A 25,422-nucleotide genomic window follows, 5' to 3' on the forward strand; every position below is an offset into this window, starting at 1 on the left:
TACTTACATCCACACCATTGTGATTTTAGGGTTAGATCCCTTCTTAAATATATAATTATTGAAATTTCGAGATCATAATCAAGGATCCATAAACCATCCTATTTCCATTTTCCCTTCTAATTTTCTAATTGGTTTATCTCTTTTCTTGGGATTAATACCTTCTAAAAAAATATTTAGTTTACTCCTTAATTGTCTCTACAATCATTAAATGTCACATATAAGTTGGCTAAAATGATTAAATTAGTGTTTTTGTCATTACAAACACATTTTCCAAAATTGGTTTACTCAACAATTGAATGTTCTAATGCTTGATCATAACTAACATTCACACTGTCACTTGGGTTCTATAGGCTTGAAATATACTAACTCAATTGGCATTAATCAACTTTTTCACCACTTGTCTCTATTGATTTACTCAACATGTAAACTAGCTTGATCTCTCTTAGGGTTCTCAAAAACTTTTGACTTGTTCAACATGTAGTGATATAAAATAAGTCCTTTGTATCTTGGTCATCTCTGGATGGCTTGGTCGCAGTGAGGACTAACTAATGCTACCTTTGAAATGACTAAGTGTTGGACACTAATAGGAAACTTGGGCTTAGAGATCAACACTTTTCAGAATAAGTCATTTTGTCCATCTATATGTGGATGAAATGTAGAACTAAACTTCAGCCTATATCCAACATCTTCCAAAGTGTTCTCCATAAATATCCAATAAACTTAGTATCCCTATCTAAAATAATAGCCTTAGGCAACCCATGCAATCTTACCACTTCTTTAAAGAATAATTCAACCACATGCACTGCATTAGATGTCTTCTTACAAGGTATGAAATGAGCCATTTTTGAAAATTTGTCAACTACTACCAAAATAGAGTCATTACCTCTCTGAATTCTAGGTAAGTCAAGAAAAAATTCCATACTGATATCTTCCCATTACTTATTTGGTATAGACAATGGTGAATAGAATCTCAAATTTTGATGAGTTCCTTTTGTTGTTTGATAAATTATACAACTTCTGACCATCTTCTATAGATCCTTATAAATCTAAGGTCAATAATACCTATTAGAACCAACATTATTGTTTAGTCAATCCCAAGCTTTCCGGCAAGTCCTCCACTATGCTTCACTTTCATGATGTTGTCTCTCATAGATCCTATAGGTATGTATAATTAAATTCCTTTGAACAACATGTCTTCTTGAATGAAATGTTCAATCCACTTATCTTTCTCTTGTGTTAATTGATTCTTACAAGCCTTCTGTGGTTCTACAAAATCAGGATTGGTTTCATATAAATGTTTAAAATCATCAAAGCCAAGTAACTCAATTCTCATTTTTGTTAGAAAAATCCTTCTTCTATTGAAAGAATCAACAACTTTATTTGCCTATCCACTTTTATGTTTCAACACAAAGGAAAAGTTCTACAAATATTCTACCCACTTCATATGTCTCTGATTCAACTTACTCTGACTTCCCAAATACTGTAAAGCTTTATTGTTAGTATAAAACAAAAAATCTTTAGGCATCAAATAATGTCTCCATTTCTTCACGGCTTGAATAATAGCATAAAATTTGTGGTCATAAATTGAATAGTTCTTTTTCCCATCATTCAACTTCTCACTAAAGAAAGTTGTAGGTCTTCCTTTGTGACTCAAAATAGCTTCAATGGTACTTTCACTAGCAGCACAATCAACTTGAAAAACCTTATTAAAATCAAGCAAAGAAAGCATAGGTAATTCTGCAATCTTCTATTTCAATGTTTCAAAACTCTTATTTTCTCCATGTTTCCACTTGAAATCCTTTCTATCTCTTCTCATAGTCTATGTCAGGGCATGACATACTGAACTAAAAATTCTGATAAACTTCCTCTAGAAACTCCTCCATCCATGAAATTATCTAACTTCTCCAACATTCTTGGGTTTAGGAAAATCAAGAATAACTTTCACTTTTTCAAGATCCATCTTCAACCCCTCAACTAAAATCACAAAACAAAGGTACAAAATTTATTCCTTCAAGAATGAACATTTATTGAAGTTAATCAACATCTTTTCTTCTTTCAATCTCTAAAATACTTGTCTAATATGCTTAAGGTGTTCTTCTTTAGTCTTACTAAATATCAAGATGTCATCAAGATAAGAATCACAAAATTACCCAAAAAATTCTTCAAAACTCATTCATCAACCTCATGAAAGTACTAGGTACATTAGTTAAACCAAATGGCATAACCAACCACTCATATAAACCCTCTTTCTAACCAACATAACACCTTTTTAGTTGAAGGATTGGACATCCTTTACTACCAAGGTAGTATGTTGACCTTCATTAAGTATCAATCCAAGAGTGTGAACTTGAGATGATGTTTGTAAAGTATATGCTCTAGTCTCTACTAAAAGTCACTACTACCTTGAATAAAATAACCATTAAGGAAATCTAGTTTATCAAAAAGAAAGATAAATATTGAATTCTTGGAAGGAAACTCTAATTACTCAACCATCCATCTATGCACCTACTGTTGCAAGAATAGTGACTGGTTCTATTTCTAGTGGTTGTAGGAATAGTATTTCTAAACTTAACTTAGAAAAGTGAGTCTAACTCCTAACTACTAAAGTAAACTCCACCTTCCATGTGGGCCCCCATGGAAGAATGAAGAAAAGATTAACTCAGATGGAAGTGTAGAAACTCAGTAAACTCGTGTATTCATTCAATAGGAAATCTTACACTTTCTTGAAAAATAGAATGTCTGATAACTCTATCAATCTACTTACTATTTGACCTTATAGATATAGAAAAGGTCTTATTTAAAAGGAAGGGAATAACAGATTCCTACAATCACGACTTCCTCATAAAGGATAGTTCATTATAGCTCAAGATTCATGCAAGCATGCAACATAAAAACATCAGTTATCTTCTTAAATTCCCATAAATATAGAGCATAGTGGATGCTAGATCTGCTTTGCTATCTGACTTTAGTAACTTCTAAGAATCTAGGTATCATGTAACAATTCCTTGCATGTTTAACTAATCGCCCAAATGCTTTCTTTTCCGCTCAGTCACTTCATCAAGTCCCTCTTCTTCTATTGGAACAGGTCCCTTTTCTATGTCATTGAATAGGTCCCTTATTATTTCATTAAACAAGTCCCTTCTAATTTTGCTGCTAAGTTTCCTATTGCAATGGTGCCATGACACTCCTCCTTTAATACTTGCGATTCCATGACGCTAGTCCTTCACTTGAGCTATTTTGACCGATTCCAACTTGGCTTGGATACCTGTGATCATCATTCAATGCACACAAGACTTTCTACAAGAATTTATTTAGATTTATTGATTTATAAAGAAAAAGCATTAATAGTCTTTGTAATCTCTTCGGCTCTAGGAAGATCTACCCATGCCAAACATTCATAAAGAAAGATTTTTATCAACAAAATGAACCCTTTTTAGACATAATCCTAATTATCATTTCTATGCCATATGTTCATATCTTATACATCAAAAAGTACAAAATACTATACTTAAAGGATGACAAAGTTCAGTATATTATAAACAAATGTTCACAAAAAAGGTCAAAAAGACATATATTTCTTCATGTCATCATTTTCCCCTCCAACCAACCTGATGTTGGTCCCTTTAGTATTTACAAATTTATGATCCTTATTCGTAGCCTAATATCATTGGAAATCTTTTCACCTGATTCATTAGCCCTGTAGTTAAAGTATCCATGATTCTATTTTAACCTTTCCCATTTCTGATCTTCAATGGCCATATTATAACTAGCAAAAGAATCATGCTTTCAGAGCATAAGATGCAGGAGTATTGGTGGTTGGAAACTAAGAGGAACCCAATAATTCTTTTGATTTTTGCCTAGCATCATATACCTAGGCATCTTGCTAATAGCCAACTCCAAATTTTAAGGAGAGTGCAATTCCCTTGTTTTTAGATCTTCTAACAATCAGACCCATCTTTGAGTAGAAGCTCTTATGGCATCAAGAGCAATTGTGGAACAATATTGTTCCCAATCTAGAAATTCTTGTTCTCGAATAGGGTAAAGTATAGCAGCACCACTTTTATTATTATTAATAGAGAGCTAATCAAAGAACACCCTATGAGTATTTTGTACCTTAGGCCAAATGTATAGTGGTTCCAACATTTCTTTATCCCTGTAAGGGGTGGCCAGATTCTCTCGACTAATCTCATTCTACATCCATGACATGATCGCTTTGAACTATATATCCCCCACATATAACAGTGAATTCCAATCTATATCATCTGGAACAGCAAGGTTATGGATAAATAGTTCACAGAGGAGATTCTGTAGAGAAAAGAAGGATTTAACCCCTAGGTAATTTGAGACAATTGAAAATTAATCATTTGTTTCTTTAAGAACAATGTATAAACTAGGGATGGTGACATGTAGTTCATAAGCTCTAGAATGAGCTCTGTCACCATTGTGACACATTGTTGTAGGACCATGATTTCACTATTTTTTTCTTCAATTTTTTGTGCATGTTCCTTTATAGTTATGAGCAATTGTTTCCTCTCCAGGTTCTAGTTTGACTTTTCCCATTGAAACTGTTGGTATAAACTAAGAATGGCTCTTAATGGAGTAGAAATTCTTGGTGGTGTGTGGTGACGAACAACAGGGTTGTTGTCTTTAGAATAGTGATGAACAACAGGGCTGTCATTCTAACGAGCAACAGGGTTGTCATCTTCATAGGGGTGATGAACAATAGGGTTGTCAATTTTTTCTGAAGGCACAGTGGCTATAGGATAGGGCACCACAGCCATATTGATTTGAAATGTCTCAACAATTTCTTGAACTATTTTTTGTGCGAATGATGGGTATTTTTCTTGTGGCAAATTTTTGGTTTCTTATGCCTGCTATTCAAAACTAGACATCATTTTCTCTGAAGAGTCTAATTCACTATCAATATTAACAAAGTTGATATTAGGGCTATTTGGCTTTGGAGAAGCATTCTCAAGAACATTTCCATGTTTAGGGGTATGGATTACATGCTCTAGAGATTGTGCAAGTGTATGTATTGGAGATTCTATATCAATAGGTGGAATGGAAGATTCATTATTCAGGCTTACTCTAGACAGCCTAATAACTTGTTGTGGGGTAGAGATTTTTTGTTTACCCTTATTATCAATAGATTTTCCTTTATTAAGGTTAGGTATGGTTTCATGTGGCACTAGAGGTGCTTCCTCCAAACCTTTCCCTATGGTATCTATGTGTGATTTTCTCCTTTTAGAGGTTGAAGCCTTTGAAGGTGGAATTCTCTTTTTTATATTCTTGGGTGTGGACACAAAAGCTAAAGCTTCTTGAACTATTTTACATACTACCTTTCTAACTCCTACAACAGTTTTCTCTCTTGTCCCCATTTCTTTCCCTTTAGGTCCACCCCTTTGGGGTCCCACTGTTTTGAGTTTTGCAAAATCATCCCATGTTCCTAGATGTTGCCTAGTCAGTTCCCTTTCAATTATGGCTCTTATTAAGCAATGGTGGGACATCGACTAGATTTGACCTTGTTGTACATATGCAGCTTGCCTTTTGACATATTATAACGAAAACTAGGGAGATTTATAGGACAATCACCATGTTGCAAACCACTCAAAATATTGAAATGAATAGCATGTAAATAGGTATACTTCCCTTCACAGGTAAAATACCTTATCATAAACTCAGCAAGTTGAATGAATTGAAGGGGAAGAGATAACCATAATGTACCTTAATTCTCGTTTTCCTCCAGTCGAGGGTCTCCATGCACTATGAATTGTGCCTTTGTAGCTCATGCATCCATATCTTTTGTCCATCATTCCCTGTTTCTAGGTAGACCAGTAACTTATACCACCACCTATTTTGTAAATTATATCTGGACACCCTTGATAGTTGCATATCCATCCCATAGGATATTATGAAATTGCAACACAATTTCTTGATCAAATTACTTGAGTCTGAGGCAGTAAGCTAACCAACCCTGTTGTTGAAACAAACTGCATGTTGCTAGATTTTCTAGTAGGACTCTTTGATCTGCTGGTTCATGTTGTTGAGGTTCTCCACCCATATTATCCTTTGAAGAATGCTATAGCTAATGAATTCATTGTGGGTGATTGAAAATTTGAACAGAAATAGCTACAAGGGTTTTTAGTGTAACAATGGCATATAGGGAAAAAAAAAATTTCAAGAACTTATGAGCACTCTAAATATCATATTCTTCAGTACTTCATGAAGGCATTTCAATCACCAAAACATAATAAGGATAAAGATAATGCTCAAAACATACGCCATATTAATTAGGGGTTATGCACTTTGTGAAATCATAATTTAATGGCTAGTGGTTTTTTAATTATTTTTCACACACCACAAAAGTATAAAGGTCTGCCAGCTCATCACTAAGGTGACCTTTCACCCATACATGCCAAATTAAGATCAACTTATGATTTCAATTTTCCCTCACCCCAACTTATTAAAGATTGGGTCCCACCAGACCTTAGAGTTTGCAAATTCTGAAAATTGTAATAACACACTTTTCTAAACAAATAATAAATTAAATAAATGTAGAGGGTTCAAGTGTTACCAACTTGATATGCGATAGGAAGGATGCTCTAGGTAGTACCATACTATAGAAATTAATGAAGTGGAGTGGTAATGGAAAGACAAGAAGATGAGATGGAGTGAGGCAAAAAAAGAAATAGTTTTCACATAAAATGTGAAATTTTATTATGAAGGCCTTGAAATAAATTCAAGGGCTGCAGGCATCTAAGTGGAAGACTTAGACAGAGTGGTTGTAGGAAGGGATGTTTTTGTTGTGTTGAACTATTGAAGAAATTCCTCTTGGTTTGTTGGTTTGTGATTTATCTTTAAGTGATGTCCATTAACTAGGAGTTTGAATTTGACTAGATCAATTGTTGATAGTTGAACTGCTCCATTATTAAAAATTACAACAATTTTATATGGAACAAGCCATCTAGTCTAAAATTTCCCTTAGTGGTTTTGATATTTGGACTCATATAGGAGCACACAATTACCAACAAAGAACTCTCTATCTTTGATGAATATGTCATGCCACTACTTCCTCTAACTCTAAATTAGCTCTATGTTGTGAAGGGATAACTTCCGCCATTCATCCAACTCATTGAGATGCAAATTTCTATCCCATTGTGCTGTAAGAAGAGCAATACCAAGTTCCAAAGCTATCCATAGAGTCTTATGTTCAAACTCAATGGGCATAACAGCTATCTTCCCATATAGGAGCTCAAAAGGTGTAAACCTAGTAGTAGATTTCCATGTTGTTCTTAATGCCCACAAGGCTTCGGGAAGTCGAGCTGCCCAATCTTTCCTATGCAAGGACACTATTTTAGTGAGTATGTTTTCCAGCTCTCTATTTGTCACTTCAACCTATCCATTGGCTTGTGGATGATACGAGGAAGATTTTCCATGCCTAATTTTGTATTCCTCCATGAGAGCAATTATCAAAATAGATGTAAACTAAGGGCCTTGATCTAATTGTAATTCTCTTGGGATGCCAAACCTTGTAAAGATACATTCATATAGGAACTTTGCAACATTATTATCATAAGGGTGCTTCATTGGTTTTGCTTCTACCCATTTGGTGACATAATCAGTGCAAACCAAGATGTAACTCTTCCCTTCTAAAGGTGGCTCAATAGGGCCAGCAAAATTAATCCCCCATTTGTTGAATGGTGCTACCACTATATGTGGCTACAGGGGCATTTCATCTATTTTCATTGGTCGATCCATTCTTTGGCATTTGTCACATCTTTTGGTATATTGAGTTGTATTCTTGTGAAGTGTGGGCTAGTAATAGCCTATATTTAAAATCTTTAATGTGGTCCTCTTGAAAGCAAAGTGACCACCACAGGGTTCATCATGACAAGCATGTAGAAAATCATAAGTCTCATCCTCTCTAAGATATCTTTGTGTCACCTAATCTAGTCTAGTATAAAACATGAACCCAAAGATCCATGAAAAGTTAAAACTCTTCTCAGTCAACAACCATCTTTCCTTTGCAGAGAAATGTGGAGGTGTTTTACCAGTTGTTAGGTAGTTGGCAATGTTAGCATACAAAGGGTTTTGTGCTGGAAAAAAAAAATGCTCATCAGGAAAGCTATCTTCTATGGTTGCAAGATCATCACATGTTTGAAGACAAGATGAGAAATCAGCTACAACATTTGCCTTACTTGGTTTGTCGATAATGGTAATGTCAAATTCTTGCATTAGTAGTAACCATCAAGCCAAACATCCAGAGATTGCCAATTTATTCATCAGATATTTGATGGTGGAGTGATCTGTATGTAAAAATATCTGGTAACCTATAACATAATGTCTGAATTTATTCAGAGCATAAATTACAGTAAGCAATTCTTTCTCAGTCATAGTGTAATTATACTCAGCTCCTTGGAGATTTTTACTGATATCGTAAATTGCATGTTCCACTAAATCCATTTTTTGGCCAAGCACTACTCCAATTGCATGATCTGACGCATCAGTATGTATGTGAAAAGGTAGCTCCCAATTTGGTCCTTGGAGAACTAGTGTTGTTTAGAGGACTTCCTTAAGCTGCAAGAAGGTTTTTGTGCAATCAGAATTCCAGATGAACTCTACATCTTTCTAAAGCAAGTTATACAAAGGGGCTACAATTTGACTGAAGTCCTTGATAAAATGTTGATATTACCCTACATGTCCTAGAAAACTCCTAACATCTTTCAACTTAGCTAGTATGGCCAATGTGTGTATAATCTCTATCTTTGTTAGATCTACTTCAATTCCTTTGGGGGAAATAAAGTGTCCCTACACCACACCTTCCTACATCATCATGAAACACTTTTCACTATTTAAGGATAGGTTGTAGTCTTTACATCTTTGCAAAACCTTTTCCAAGTTTTCTTTGGCTTCTTCAAAGGTCTACCATATACACCTCCAAGCAATCTATAGATATATCAAAAAAATACTAATAACAACTCTTTAGAAAGTTGCAGGTGCATCGCAAAAACCAAATGGTAGGATGAAATAAGAAAACATTCCCCATGGACATGCGAATGTGGTCTTGTCCTGATCCTCTGGTGCTATTTGGATTTGATTGTAGCCATTGAACCCATCCAAGAAGGAAAATTACTTCTTTCCTACAAGATTGTCAAGAACCTGATCTACAAATGGCAATGGGAAATGGTCTTTCTTGGTAGCTGAGTTGAGTTCTATATAATCTATGCAGACTCACCATTTCTCCCCCTTCTTTGGAACAATAATCAATGGTGAAACCCATTGGCTATCTAAAATAGGATATATAAAGCCAGCATTGAGTAACTTTTGTAGTTTGTTTTTTATAATATCTCATAATGTTGGGTTTATCCTATGCTAAGGTTGTCTTACAGGTTTGCAATCAGGACTTATATAGATCCTATGAGTACAGAGTGTAGGGTCTAAGCCTTTCATATCTGTATATTCTCAAGCAAAATCATCTTGGTGTTTTTGTAATAGCCGCAAGATGTCATTTTGTTGTGCCTAAGATAAGAATTTACTCATGTTTAGTTCTCTCCTTGGTGCGATTGCTATTTTATCTACTTTTTTAGCCATTAAAATATGATCAGTTGGTGGTGAGTCTATTTCATGTGGTAGAAGCAAGTGTAGAATCTGTGTAGACTCAAAATAGTGGAGTTCACAGGGTAATGGCAGAATATTTTCTAAAACACAAGCTTCTTTAGAACATGTCTCAGGTTGTATGACATACTCATTCAATATGATGGAAGAAATGACTTCATCCTCCTCTTTAGTGCTTACAAATGAGTCTCTTGAGATCATCATCAATTGTTTAATAGAATTCATGTCCATATTAGAATCACCTAAATTTGGCTAGACAACTTGATCATCTTGCAGCAAAGGTTGAGCAAGAGAATACAAAATTGTTTTTTTAGTGTTTATACCATCTGAGATGGTCATTTTCCCTTATTAGCATGCAATATAAGCATCTGTTGTGGCTAACCATGGTCACCCTAGAATGATAGGATAACCTCCAGTACTTTTTTTTGGAGAGAGTGCCACAAAATCAACTAGGTAATCCCATGAATGTAGTGTAACAGTGACATCTTCTAACATACCATCAGGGATGATGGTTGAATTATCTGCTAATTGCAAAATTGTTGGTGTTTCTCTAAGACCAATTATATGTAATTTGGACATGATTTCCTTGGTCATTACATTGATGGATGCTCCTAAGTCTACTAAGGAATTTTGCAATTGTATTCCTTGAATGGCAAGTGTTACTACTGGACTTCTAGGGTCTGCATACTTGGGTATCTTTAGGTTATCAAGCATAAGGTTAGAAAGCTAGCCAAGGACATGGATAGTCTTTGGGTCCTTCATTTTCCTTCCTAAATTTTTGGTACAGGATTCTTTGATAGCTTTGGTATATAAGGGTACTTCCTTCATTGCATCGAGCAAGAGAATTTTTACTATCATTTGCTTGAGCTATTCAAGAAAATCCAAGGTAGCTTGAGTTTCAACTGGCAGAGCTTGCTCTATTAACCTACTAGGAAATGGTGGTTGCTTTGCTATAGGCGAGATAGTGGTCGCAAGCTTTTGAACTAACTTAGCAGAAGTGTCATCAACTTCTATTATAATGGGCTACTGAGGGGATGCAAGTGTCATCCTAGACTGTAAATGAATGTCATTTAGGGTTATGGAATAGATTTTTTTTTGGGTTGAAGGCTTTGCATTATTGGTATTAAGTGTAGGCTATGCAGGCAACTATGGCTATTTTGGAGGGGTTGTATTGGTTGCAGGAGGCATTAAGGCTTGTTGTTGAGGAGGTTGCATCAAAGCTTGTTGAGGCTATTGCTACTATCAGTTGTGGATTTGGTGCCAACCTTTTTGAGGTTGCTACCAACCTTGGTTAGGCTACTGCCAAGCTTGCTAAGGTTGTTTCCAACCCTGGTTAGGCTATTGTCAACCTTGCTGAGGTTGTTACCAATTATTATAATTGTTATCACCTCCATGTTGTTGCTATTTCCATTGACTATTACCACTATAGTTATGAAGTGGGCCTTGAGGAATACAGTTCTATCTTGGATACTCCTGCACCAGGAGATTTTTGGAGTAAGTCTGTCAAGCCCCATCCTTTTTTATTGTTGCCCTGGAATAGTTCAAGAAAATATTCCAGATTTTAGTCCACATTTTATTTGTAATGTCACCTCTATCCATTAATTCTAAAGCCTCCATACTCCTATCATGTACTCCTTTCAAAAAGAGATGCTTTTGAGACTCCTAGTTCAGTCAATGTTGCATATTATGCTGCAGGTTGAACATGAATTGTGCAACATAGTCCTCCAAAGTTTCATCCTCCTTCTGTGACATTTTGAAAATTTCATCCCCTTTTAAGTCATGGCCCCTACAATATTCCTTATATTTAATAAGGAACAAGTTACTCATAGTTGGCCAATCTGTCATAGAATTGGCACCTAGACTCATAAACCATCTTAAGGCAGCTTCTTTGAGAGTTGATGGAAATAATTTCAGTTTATGAGCATCTATAGTGTAATCATAACTTCAATAAAGAATGTCAAACTCAAAAAGAGAGGTTTATGGGTCTTCAATAATAAAGCCATAGAACTTTGGCAAGGCAGCTGAGGGTATGTTTTTTAGATTTTGGTTACCCTACTAAGTGGGGATTGGAAAGGGAAAGGTAGGCTGAGTAGCTACCATTTGTATATTTTCTAGTGGTGGTTGGTAAATGACTATAGCTAATGGATTATCTTAATGTTCTGGCTCAGCAAAAAGATCATTTAAATGAAAGGATTCTTCAAATGTGGTTTGTGATTGTACTTGATTAGGTTCTTCTGAAAAAACATTCTCAAATAGTTCTTCTTCTTGTTCAGGATCAAGATGAAAGGGATCTTCCTAATTGAAGTTGGGAAGAAATCTTCCAAGGTGGTCTCTTCTCTTATGCATGCAAATTACTAAAGCATGAAACTAACTAGGTGACTCGATAGTGAACACTAGACTAACACCATCCCCGAAAATGGCACCAAAAATATCTAACCAATATAACACCTTTTTAGTTGAAGGATTGGACATCCTTTACTACCAAGGTACTATGTTGTCCTTCATTAAGTATCAATCCAGAAGCATGAACTTTAGATGATGTCTACAAAGTATATGCTCTAGTCTCTACTAAAAGTCACTACTACCTTGAATAAAATAACAATTAAGGATATCTAGTTTATTAGAAAGAAAGACAACTATTGAATGCTTGGAAGGAAACTCTAACTACTTAACCATACATCTATGCACCTACAACTACAGGAATAGTAACTAGTTATGTTTCCAGTGGCTACAGGAATAGTAGTTCTAAACTTAACTTAGAAAATTGAGTCTAACTCCTAACTGCTAAAGTAAACTCCACCTTCTGCGTGGGTCCCCATAAAAGAATGAAGAAAATATTAACTCAAATAGAAGTTTAGAAACTCACCAAACTCGTGTATTCATTCAATAGGAAATGTTACACTTGCTTGAGAAATAGAATGTTTGATAACTCTATCAATCTACTTACTACTTGACCTTATAGATATAGACAAGGTCTTATTTAAAAGGAAGGGAATAACAGATTCCTACAATCATGACTTCCTCATAAAGGATAGTTCATTATAGCTCAAGTTTCATGCAAGCATGTAACATAAAAACATCAGTTATCTTCTTAAATTCCCATAAATACAAAGCATAGCGGATGCTAGATCTGCTCTACTATCTAACTTTAGTAACTTCTAGGAATCTAGGTACTGTGTAACAATTCCTTGCATGTTTAACTAATAACCCAGATGCTTTCTTTTCCACTCAGCCACTTCATTAGGTCCCTCTTATTCTTTTGGAATAGGTCCCTTTTCTATGCCACTAAATAGGTCCCTTATTATTTCATTAAATAGGTCCCTTCTAATTTTGCTACTAAGTTTTTGGCTGCAATGGTGCCATGACACTCCTCCTTTAATACTTGCAATTCCACAGTGCTAGTCCTTCACTTGAGCTATTTTGACTGATTTTGACTTGGCTTGGATACCTATGATCATCATTCAATGCACACAAGACTTTCTACAAGAATTTATTTATAATTATTGATTTATAAAGAAAAAGCATTAATATTCAATTAACAATCTTTGCAATATCTTCAACTGGAGGAAGATCTACCCATGTCAAACATTCATGAAGAAAGATTTTTATCAACAAAATGAACCCTTTTTAGAAATAATTTTGATTATCATTTCTATGCCATATGTTCATATCTTATACATCAAAAAGTAAAAAAATACTATACTTAAAGGATGAAAAAGTTCAACATGTTATAAACAAATGTTCACAAAAAGGGTCAAAAGGACGTCTATTTCTTCATGTCATCACCCTCATTAGTCTTAAAATCAATTTTCCATTCATCTCTTTCTCTAATTCCGATCTGATGATAGTCACTTTTCAAATAAATCTTGGTAAAGTACTTTTCTCCACTCAAACAATCAATTATGTCATCCATCCTAGGCAAAGGAAATCTATACTTCACTATAATCTTGTGTATAGCACTAGGATTCAATCTTTTTCTAATCAAACCTTCATCAAGTGGTTCTTGCACTTGTCTATTCAAATCACCATTTTTAGTAGGTGTTAGCCTATCAGGTGCTTTATTAGGAAAATAGCTCTATTTATCATATCCATACAATGACTAATACTTCTTATAGGAGGTAAACCATCGAGTACATTATCAAAAATGATATCTTGAAATTCAGCCAATAAGGATTCAATCTTAGGTGTATGCTCAAATTCATCATATTTCTCAATATTCATAGGAATCAAGGCAAAATAAACATTCTTCTCCTTGAAATCTTTAGCAAACTGACTTCCTTCAACCAAACATATGATTATTGTGGTATAATGATTCTCATGAAGTTGTACCAAAGGTAACAATGCTTGTTTCTTACCATCAACTTAGATAGTATACTGGTTGAATCTACCATCATTCAAAGCTTTTCTATCATACTACCAAGCTCTACCCAATATAATATGGAAATAATCCATAGGCATAATATGACACAAGAATTCATCATAATAATTTCCAATCTTTAATTTAACAAGACAATTTTCACTTACTAGTAACTTATGCTCCTTCTAGATCCAAGCAACATGATAAGGCTTAGGATCTCTTAATCTCTATAGCTACAATTTGTTAACCAACTCCTCTGATACCAAGCTATCTGAACTTCTGTTGTCAATGATTACTTTGCAACATTTTATAGCAGCCTTACATCTAGTCTTGAATAAACTCTTTCTTAGAACATCAACATCCTCATTCCACAAGATTTTTCTCAACATCAGGTTCTCACCATACTCAAGTTCATTAGATGATTTAACAACTTCTTCACATGCCAAAGTATTTTGCTACTACCTCCAATATTCCTTCCATAATTAGTACATTCAAAGGCTCTATGTCCATCTTCTCTACACTTGAAATAAGTGCCCTTAAACAAAGATACTTCTTCTCTTTTTCCACCACTACTATTCCTAGAGTAACCAATATAGCTACCTTCAATGTAATTACCTTTCTTACCAGTAGGCTTTTCTTTCCATTTAATCTTCCTTTTTTCTTGTATTGCATTGTCAAATCTTCTACTTTCTCCATAGGTTCTTCCTTTTCTTCTTTGAAATCTGCCACCTCTTCCTCTTTGTCTTTGATTATGTTTCTTTGCCAATCATTTTTCAGCCTTCAAGGCATACTAGTGTACTTCTTCAACACTATCCATCTTAACATAGCTAATCTTACCTAAAATTTATGCCCTCAAACCATTCAGGTATCTAGCCACCTTCTCAACTTCATCATGCACATGTCTAAATTTAATGTCTAACTTATAGACTTCCTCAATATATTCTTTCATACTTGTGTCTTTTTGTCTTATAGATTTTTCATTCTCCTTAACATATTAACCTATTAATATAGAGGAAGGAACTTCTTCTTCATCTTTTCAAACATCTTTGCCCATGTCTTGATCTTTTATTTTCTTCTTGTATTCTTTTCAATCTAAAAATGATCCACCAAGTGAAGCATGACCCTTCAACTTGGTGACATCTATCTTAAGATTCTTATTCTTAAGAGTGATGTCATACTCAAAGAACTTATCCATCTTAGAGATTTAATATAGCACATAATTAGTCTCAAGTCTTCAATCATAGAAAGAAATTTTGACAACAGGTATGGAATTTTTCCTAGATAGAAATATTAGGAGTCTTTCCTTATCTTGTTCTACCTCAATTTTAGGATAAGGACTAAGTATTGCTTCTTCATCATCACTAACATCCTCAATATGTACACCTCTTCTCTAGGTTTTCTCAACAACTTCAAGTCTCATTGCAATCTTCCTCAACATATCCATTATAGCATTATTTGTATTTCCTCTGCCTTGAACCATCTTAACAAGAGTTCCTACAAGATTGTAACCTTCTACAAGTTATAGGTCAGATCCTAAATTTTCCACCCTACAACCAATCCACTTAAATTTATCAATGACTCTAATCCTCATAAGGAAAGACAACCTTTCTCAGATACCACCTGACATAAGGATGGTAAGAAAAAGGGGATCCAATTAGAGGGCAGATCCAATCACCTTGTTGAAAATAATTGATTAATTATGTATTGTCTTTGATGTTACAAAAATGTCATATCATTGTCATTCAATGTATGTTGAGCTCACTTGAGCAATGAAGATAGTTTCTTGTGTCTATTGAGCATTCCAATGTTCTTATGTCTATTGAGCATTCTAGAGTTTTCCTAGTCCAAAAGATAGTGTCTACCAAGTTCACTCAGTCATCAAAGGAAAGTTTGTAGAAGTTAATTGTTAACCAACCTGACTCAATTAATGAAGGAAATGTTGAATGGAACCAGTGTTAACTAAGGTCACTTGGTTACCAAAGGAACTTTTTAAATATGTAGTGTTAACCAAGTTCACTTAGTTAACATAGCAAAATCATTTTTGAGTTAGCTTCTACCAAACATAGTCAGCTAATGAAGGATTTTCTTGTTTTAGCATATTAAGTTCAATTGATTTAGTTTGTTGTTTCTAGCTAACTAAGAAGATGAATATTAAGTGTTCTAAGTTGTATTCAAGTCAACTTGACAATGTGTAAGATATAAATATAAGGTCAATTTGAGGATTGAATGAGTGGAATAAAAAGAGAAGATTTGATGATGATTAGAAGGATAAGAAGAATGTCCTTGCTGAGCTACAAATATACATTTGATCAAGAAGGATCAAGTGTACAAGCTAGAATTAAGATCTGTAATCAGCAATTTAGTTGTCATGAATTAGTTCATCTCATTGTTACTTTCTAACCATTGTAGGAGTGACCTAAATCTCTTAATTGAGTTGGCTTAATAGCTATTTTTAAATCCTCTAACAAGGTGGCATTTCTATTTTGAAGTTTCTAAAGACCTCTAACAAGGCCACTCTTAAAAAGATGATTAAATCCTCTAATAGGGTCACACCTAATAGTATGTTTTGTAACCTTTAATAGGTTTGACTCCTAACAAGGCTCACTTCAAAAGAGTGAAAATTAGTAACTAGTTGCAATTGGTGGTTTTTCCCAAATTGGGTTTCCACATTAAATCTTGGTGTCACTTGTGTTCATGTTATTTATTTTATGTGTATGCAACTAAGTTAATCTAAGGCTAATCATAGAAAACATCTTATGATTTACATTTTTTGAGTTATTGTTGTTATTCAATTATTGTCGAGTTACAGTATTTAATAGAGTAAATCGATTGCATGTGTATTTTCTGAGTTACAACAAAATATAGTTTAATCAAACTTTTGATTTGTACTAACATCTAAGGGATCTGGGATTTATTTTTGTAGTAACTGATTCACCCCTCCCCTCTTAGATGCTCCTCTTATATTTCCAACATAACATCTTGCCAAGAGTGCACATGGAACCAAATATATAATTGCAGCAAAGAGATAGAAGGTTTCATAGATTTATTGATTGATTACATTGCTTGCATGATAAAATATATGTAACAACATCCAACATGCCCAGCTATGAGGCCTTCTGAGTTACAGCCAATGAATTACATTATCAGAGTCCAAAACTTTCCCATTGGGGCTTTTACTATCTCATCCCAACTTCCTCTATCTCATTTCTACAAAATCTCAATGATCTCCCCTACTACATCATAATCCAAGTCCTTATATAGCTAGGTAGACTACAAGTCAACCAATTAGGCATTTAATTACAATATAGGTCATGTATTGGAAGAGTAAACCATAACCTAAGAAATTGGTATCAATTATTCATATGCACTTAGTGGTAGGTCCAAACACAAGCAAGGAGTCAACTCCAAACCCCACAAGATGCCAAGTTATCACCAAAAACTTCACTAAAAGAAATAACACACTGCACTAGATGAAACATAGGAAATAGAGAGCAAACAGAATGACATAGAACTTAAGGCACATGACACAAAATATTATACACTCTTAAGGTAAGGATCCAAATTAGGTCCTCCAAAATCATGTTAACTGTGCTCAACTTGAAACCAAACGCACCAATTAATATTTCACGAACAATAGACTAGTATAGAAAAATTGCAAATATTTTTGGTTGATGCGAGATTTCTCATTGACCCGAGATTCCCTTGCATCAAGATTTTACAAATGGGTTTTCAAGAAAAGGTTAATCTTAGAGGAAAATTTGTAGTTCATCACACTTAAATTAGAGTAGTAGTGGAATGGATAACCTTCCAAGAAGTATGGGTGTCTAACCTCTATGAGCATCACATAGATGCAATGAGTGTTAAGTGTTCCAATCATTCTCAAGAGAGATAGATTCTTGAGAACCACTGCTTAGGAACCATGGGTCAAATATTTTGACTCAAAAACTACATAAATGAATCTTGATAGCAATATCAAATTTGACTTGTAGTAAAAAATATAGCATGCTTACTAATTGATGACCTTCATGGGAATTATAATGAATGTTTCATAAGGCACTTAAATTTTTGAAGGTTTTACAAATGGGGTTACAAGAAAAGTGAACTTAACCTTAGAGGAAACCATGTAGTTAATCACTTTTGAGCTGAAGTAGTACTAGGGTGGGTGAACTCATGATACATCTTAGTGTTTCACCTATATTAGAATTACCTAAATGTGATGAGTTCTAAGTGTCTCATTCCTTCTCATGAGAGATGACTTATTGCAAACCACTACTCATGAAACATGGGTGTTTTTTCTTAAAAAGTGCACACTTCTTTGTAGGACCTTGCACTCCTTATTGTGGTTTGATATATTAGGAATCCCTATTGCTTTCTATTACTATGAACAAAGGTCCTTTTCTCCATCCCAAAAAAAGCTTTAAACTCTAAGTTCACATTAATTTCTATGGATTACTTCCCATTTCCTCCTCCAACCACAATATTCATGATTTAAATGCATTCATGACCATTTTTTATTCATATCTCATCATATTTCTCCTGGTCACCTAACATTTCTTGGATCTTAGGCTTAAACCTAGGATTTTGCACCTTAAGGTAGTGTTTAAAGTTGGCCCTTACCTGGATTAAGATTTGAGTTCATCCCTTACCTAAGAAGTCATTTTTTATTAATTCTCAGGTTTGATACAAAGTATTATCCTTTTCCTACTTTGTGAAGTCAGCCCTTTCAATTTTGATTTTAAAAATTGGTATAAAAGAATACCTTATCACTTCATTTTTATCATTCATTAATATTCATGACATACATTATTCATGCGATAAATTCACTCTCAATAAATCAAGCTAGTGCATTCAAGGAGTCTTCAAACAAGCAATAAATCAAGGCATGCATTCAAGAATTCAAGATCTTTATCATTCATCCTGCATTTCTTCTCCTACATAAAATTTCTTTCTTCATTGGATTTGACCATTAAGGAGTAGATCCACTTGCATACATTCAAGTTCTTCAAGTCCATGATTGAGGTGAATTATAAGCATCTATAGACATAAGGTTTTATCTTACATGATTTTTTTTTTTTTTTTTTTTTGTCAAGAGTCAAGGCTATTGCATTAACACACTTGATCACATATCTACTCCAAGGGTGATTCCTCAACCAAGGCTTTACCAAGGCAATACCCTCTCCATCGACACATTCCCCTTTTTTGTATGCACTTTCGTATATATAGGATTTAAGGATTGGATTTGTTGATCTAGAGTTTTAGGTCTTGTTAGAGCTTTAAAACCCAAAAAAATTACATAGATCAGGCCAAGATCAACCTCAACCCTTTCTAGAAAATCCCTGACCTTAGATTAACCCTTACTTGGTCATCTTTGACCCTTCAAGTTTTCCTTGACCCTCCAAGTCATCCCTTACCTAGCGCTCCTAGATTTTTAGGTTCGCAAGTTCTATTTTGTAGGCTTCAAATCTTACTCTGCTCTAGTTTCTTACACAGTTTGACAATTTATTTTTAGGTTTGAATCTCAATTAGAATCCTTCCCTCCTTTTAATTTTATATCATTACTTTAATATATTATATTTCATTACATTATGGTTCCTTCTCTTAGGGAAATGAGAAAAAAAATGCAAGGGACCTTGATATCAAGGAGATCATACATTAGGACTTCCTCTTGTGAGGAGGAATATTAGTATTATTCCAACTTGTATGCATAGTTGTGTTGCATTCTATTAAATTATGGTTTAACACATTTTGCACATCATATTTTTGTGAGTCCAACTCATAACATTTCCTCTTTTGATTTTGGTGTTGAATCTCGCTACTTTTGTAGATCTATCTTCTTATTGGTTTACTTGTTACATTTTGGTGAACCTGTGACTCTTATATTTATATACCTTCTTTATTGAGTAGTTACATCCTCATTTTGTGGTCTCTCTTTATATTTTTTACATTTATGCATTCTTTTACATCATTGTTACACCATATACTTTTGGTGATAGATCTCCTTTTGACTTTAGATTTACTTTGTATATAAATCTATAGACTCTACTTTTCATTTAGATTACATCAATTGCATCATTTCATCAGCTATATTTGTATTGTTAAAAATAAAATAAAAATTGCATCCTACATATAGTTCATTCTTATATTGTATTTATTGTGTCTAAAATAATCCAAAAATACAAAAATATTTCATTCATATTTATTAAATTTCATTTTCAATGGATTTTTATCTTCACTTTCTTGCTTGATATCAAGTTTTCTTCAAGATATTAAATAGGTTACATTTTATTCAAATGATGGTAATTTAGTTCTTCATTTTATTGATTACTACAATGTTCACCCTGCCAATCCCACACATGAAAATGTTTTAGCATAAGAAAAGTTTATATCTTCAAATACTCTCCCTTAAAAGGGTGAGATATTGAAAGATGTTTTTGATCCTTCTACTAAAATGTATCTCCCTAAAAAGAGGAGGAACTTGTTTCTAGTTAATGCATCTTGAAATCACCTATTACTCTTAGGATCCAACATTATCCAATCAACATAACAACTATTGGAGGCAAACATCAATCTTAAACATGAAACCTGACATTATATGATTGGTTCTTCTACAAGATGTATTCCAAACACCCTTAATCCACTTCACAAAATCCTTTATAAATTTTAATTGGCACTTATCAATCTATTCTATAACTCCATTATGTTTTCCTTCAAGATAAAACATCAATACAATATTCTATGCTCAAATCCATTACACAAACTCAACTCATCCATACACATGAAGATCCAATATCTTCACAATACATGTTTAATGTGTATCACCTTTTTAGAAAGGTATTCATACCTCATCCTATATCATGTTACTCACACAAATCATCTTCTCTTCTTCTGTCTGCATGCACTCAATCTATGTCATTAAACATAACATTAACAAATAACTAACCAATCTTGAAAACATAGTCTTCAATTTTTCCATTCTAGATAGACATGCACACAAATATTCACAAATTTTGAACCAAGACTTTTTTATTTAATCCAACAATTTATTTTTAGAAAATAAAATCCCCCCAACTACATATCCAAAAATTAGAAAAATTCAACAGTGGAATCTAATGTTATGCTCTCTACACCGATACCCATTTTATTGTGACTCCATTAAAGAGGGTTAAAAACCAATTTTCACTAAAAATATCATAACTTTTAAAAAATTTAAGAAAAATGTACCAAAAAATTTTAATTAGAAAAATAATGCATCCCTATTTCCATAAATAAAAGGTTCATTCCTTAAAACATCAATTAAATAATCGTACACATTGCTTCAATATGACTATATTCTAAAAAACTGAAAATTACCATCCATAGAATGCTCATAACTTTCTCAAATCTAAATAAAATTAACTAAAACCAAACTAAATTGAATAATTATTAATTTTTCTACTCCACCATGTCAATAATACATGATTTTCAAGCTATATATGGCTATACAAATCCTAGAAACATAAAAAAAGATTTTAAAAAAATCAAAATAACAAGAGCAAAGTGCTCCAAAAGATCTTAACTATTCACTTTGCTTCCCTTAATTTCTTTGTTTCAACCTTAAAATACATTTTATATTTTATTGGTTTTTATAGACCTTACAAAAACTACTCATGACCTTTGGACTTCCTTTTACAACTTTAATGCAATTTTACACTGGTGCATTTTTTTGCAACTTCATCTTCTTGACAACTTTTGATACATTTAAAAAATATAATGGCATGATTTTGAATAAACCTTTAATAAATGTACAAATGAGCATTTAATAACCTTTTATAAGGTTATCTCTCTTTCAAGAGTTATTTTATGATTTTTGACATATTAAATCAATAGGGGTCTTAACTATGACAATGTGGATAACATTACATATTTATTATAACTTTTATTTTCAATTAGATTCCATTACATGAAATTAAATTTAAAAATATAAGATTGAACATACATCATTAAAATATTAATTATGATCTCTTGTAGTCATATGATGGCTAGGTGCTCCTACACCATACTCCCAAGCTTGAAAATTTTCCATGTCCCATGGAAATGTGGTGGTGATAACCTACAAATGAAATTTTGCCTCTTTTCCTCCATCTATATTGTATTCCTCCATTTCACTTTCTATCTTTCAACTATGACTCCCATCAATGGAGTTCAAGTCACTCCCTCTAATGTGTTGTAACTATCAAAAGTTCACTCCTTTATGTCGCATCACACTCAAACAACTTGCCTCACCCAAGAGTCCTCTCTTGCCTCTCTCCCTAGGTCTTTTGGAAACCAACTAGGCCTCCTTCTCAATACTTGGACCATCTCCTATGGCCCTCTTGGTAAACATTCATTTCAACCCATCTGCAATGAGTGCACGTGCACCTACAACCAAAAACTTCGCTAACAAAAATCAAATAACCACTACCCAGCATGGATCTTTTGCCAAGCTCTTATACCAAAAATGATGCAAAGGAACTTTTTTCTAGGGCATGCATCTTTAAATAATCTATTAATATTGGGATCCAACATGATACAATTAACATAACAACTATTGGAGGCAAATATCAATGTTAAACATGAAACATAACATTATATGATAGGTTCTTCTACAATATGCATTCCAAACACCCTTAATCCACTTCACAAAATATTTCATAAAGGTTAATTCACACTTATCAATCCATTCTATTTTCTTTCAAGATCAAACATTATATAATATTCTATGCTTTGTTCCATTTACACAAACTCAACTCTTCCACACACATGAAGATCTGATATCTTCACAATACACATTCAATGTGTCTCACATTTTTAGAGAGATATTCATACCTCATTCTATAATATTTTACTCACACAAATAATCTTCCCTTCATAGGCCTTCACACACTCAATTAATATTATTAAATGTCACATTAACAATTAGCAAATCAATCTTGAAAACATATTCTTCAATTCTGTCATTCTAGATAGAAATGCACATAGAGATTCACAACTTTTGAACCAAGATTTTTTTTCTTAAATCTAACATTTTTTTTTTAGAAAAAATTTCCCCCAAAAATATATACAAAACTTAGAAAAATCCAATGGTAGAATCTAAAGTTATGGTCTCTACATTGAGACCCATTTTACTATGACTCAATTAGAGAGGGTTAAAAATCATTTTTCACTAAAACTATCATAAATTTTATAAAAAATTGTACCAAGAAAATTTAATTAGAAGTATAATTCATCTCTCTTTCCATAAATATAAGGTTCATCCCTTAAAACATTAGTTAAAAAATTGTACGCATTGCTTCAATATAATTGTATTCTAAAAATCTGAAAATTATCATAGATAGAATGCTCATAACTTTTTCAAATCTACATGAAATTAACTCAAACAAAAAGAAATGAAAGAATTATTAATTTTCCTACTCTACTATTTCAATAATACATCATCTCTAGGTTGTGCAAGGATGTACAAAGCCTGGAAACAACAAAAGAACTAGAAAAAGTAATCAAAATAACAAGGACAAACTGCTCCAATCATTTTTCTTCCCTTATTTTCTTTTTTTGACCATAAAATGAATTTAATAGTTCCATGGTCATTTTAGACCTTACAAATACCACTCGTGATCTTTGGACTTCCTTTTACAACTTTAATACATTTTACATTGTCGCATTTTTTCACAACTCTTCATCTTCCTAACAACTTTTGAGACTTTTGACAAATATGATACCATGACTTTTCATAAACCTTCAATACATATATAAATTACCATTTAATAACATTGTATATTGTTATCACTCTTTGAAGGGTTATTTTGCAATTGTTGACATATTAAATCAATTGGTACCTTAATTATGACAATGTGGACAACATTACATTTTTGTTATAATTTATTTTATAATAATTGGATTCCATTACATGGAATCAAATTGAAAAATATAATAACTTATTGGATACAATTGTTCAATTATGTGTTCCCTTTGATGTTACACAAATTTCATATCAATTATCAGTCAAAGTCTACCGAGCTCAGTTGGTCAGCAAGGCAAAAGATAGAGTCTACCAAGCTCAATTGGTCAGCAAGGCAAAAGATAGCGTCTATCAAGTATTCTTAGACTTCACCTTGTGCAGACAGTTATCACTGAGCTTTCAAGGTTAGCAAAGGAAATTTAGTGTCTATAGAGCTCACTTGGTCATCAAAGGAAAATATGACAAAGAATAGTTCTTACCGAGCTCTCATGGTTAGCAAAGGAGATCCAGTTCTTACCAAGTTCACTCAGCAACCAAAGGATTTCGCAAAATTTATAGTATTAACAAAGTTGAGATGGTTAGCTCAGGAAATTGTTTTTGGAACAATGTTTACCAAGCAGGGTTGGCCAATGAAGGATTTTATTGTTTTGGGAAATAAATTTTATTTGTTTAATACAATATTTGTAGTCGACTGATGTATGGTTTATTAGTAAATGTAACTTGTAATTGAGTTGACTTGACAATTTGTAATATATAAATAAAAGTTCAAGTTGTGCATTCTAATTGAAAGTAATGAGTATGCAATGAGTTGATTGTGTGAAAAGGTAGAGTATGTCAATTTTGAAGAAGGGTTAGATATCCTAAGGAGAAGCAAAGTTGTATTTGATCAGCAAGGATCTATTGAAGCAAAGCAGAGATTTGTATCAGCAAAGTTCAGGTGCATCTCATTCAGGTCACTTATTGTTACTTTCTCACCATTGTAACAATATTTCCTAAATCTCCTAACAAAGTTGGTTTAACAGACATTCTGTAAATCCTCTAACAAGGTGGACAGTTCAACTAAATTATTCTAAAGACCTCTAGCAAGGCCACTCCTAGTAAGGTGATTAAATCCTCTAACAGGATCACACCTAACAGTGTGTTTTGTAACCTTTAACAAGGTTGGCTTCTAACAGAGCTCACTTCAAAAGAGTGAAAATTGGTAGCTAGTTACTTGGTGGTTTTTTCCATATTGGGTTTCCATGTTAAATCTGGTGTCTCTTGTGTTCATGTTATTTACTTTTACATGCATGTTAATAATTGTGAATGCTTAAAGATTAGTAACAAGTTAATCTACCGAGTTACAACATTTTTGTGAATGTTTACTGAGTGACAACAGTATGTAACTTGTTTGACATCTAAGGGATCTATGGAAAAAAAAAATTTGTGGTAACTGATTCACCCCCCCCCCCCCCCCCCCCCCCCTCAATTACTCCATTTGTAATTCCAACAATTGGTATCAAAGCTTTTGGTGCTTGTAACAAAAGATTTCAAGGATCTAAGCTAAAGATCAAGATGTCTTACAAGAGGGAAATTCCAAGACTTAATATGGACAACTTCTCAGCATGGAAGGGATCAATGAGACTTCATTTGGCTTCCATTGGAGATATAGGACTAAAATATCTGGATGAAGCATATGTAGAACTTGTTGGCACAT

The sequence above is a fragment of the Cupressus sempervirens genome, chromosome 3, assembly GCF_028749045.1.
Source record: "Cupressus sempervirens isolate cs-2001-9-10 chromosome 3, ASM2874904v1, whole genome shotgun sequence".
Classification (NCBI taxonomy): Eukaryota; Viridiplantae; Streptophyta; class Pinopsida; order Cupressales; family Cupressaceae; genus Cupressus; species Cupressus sempervirens.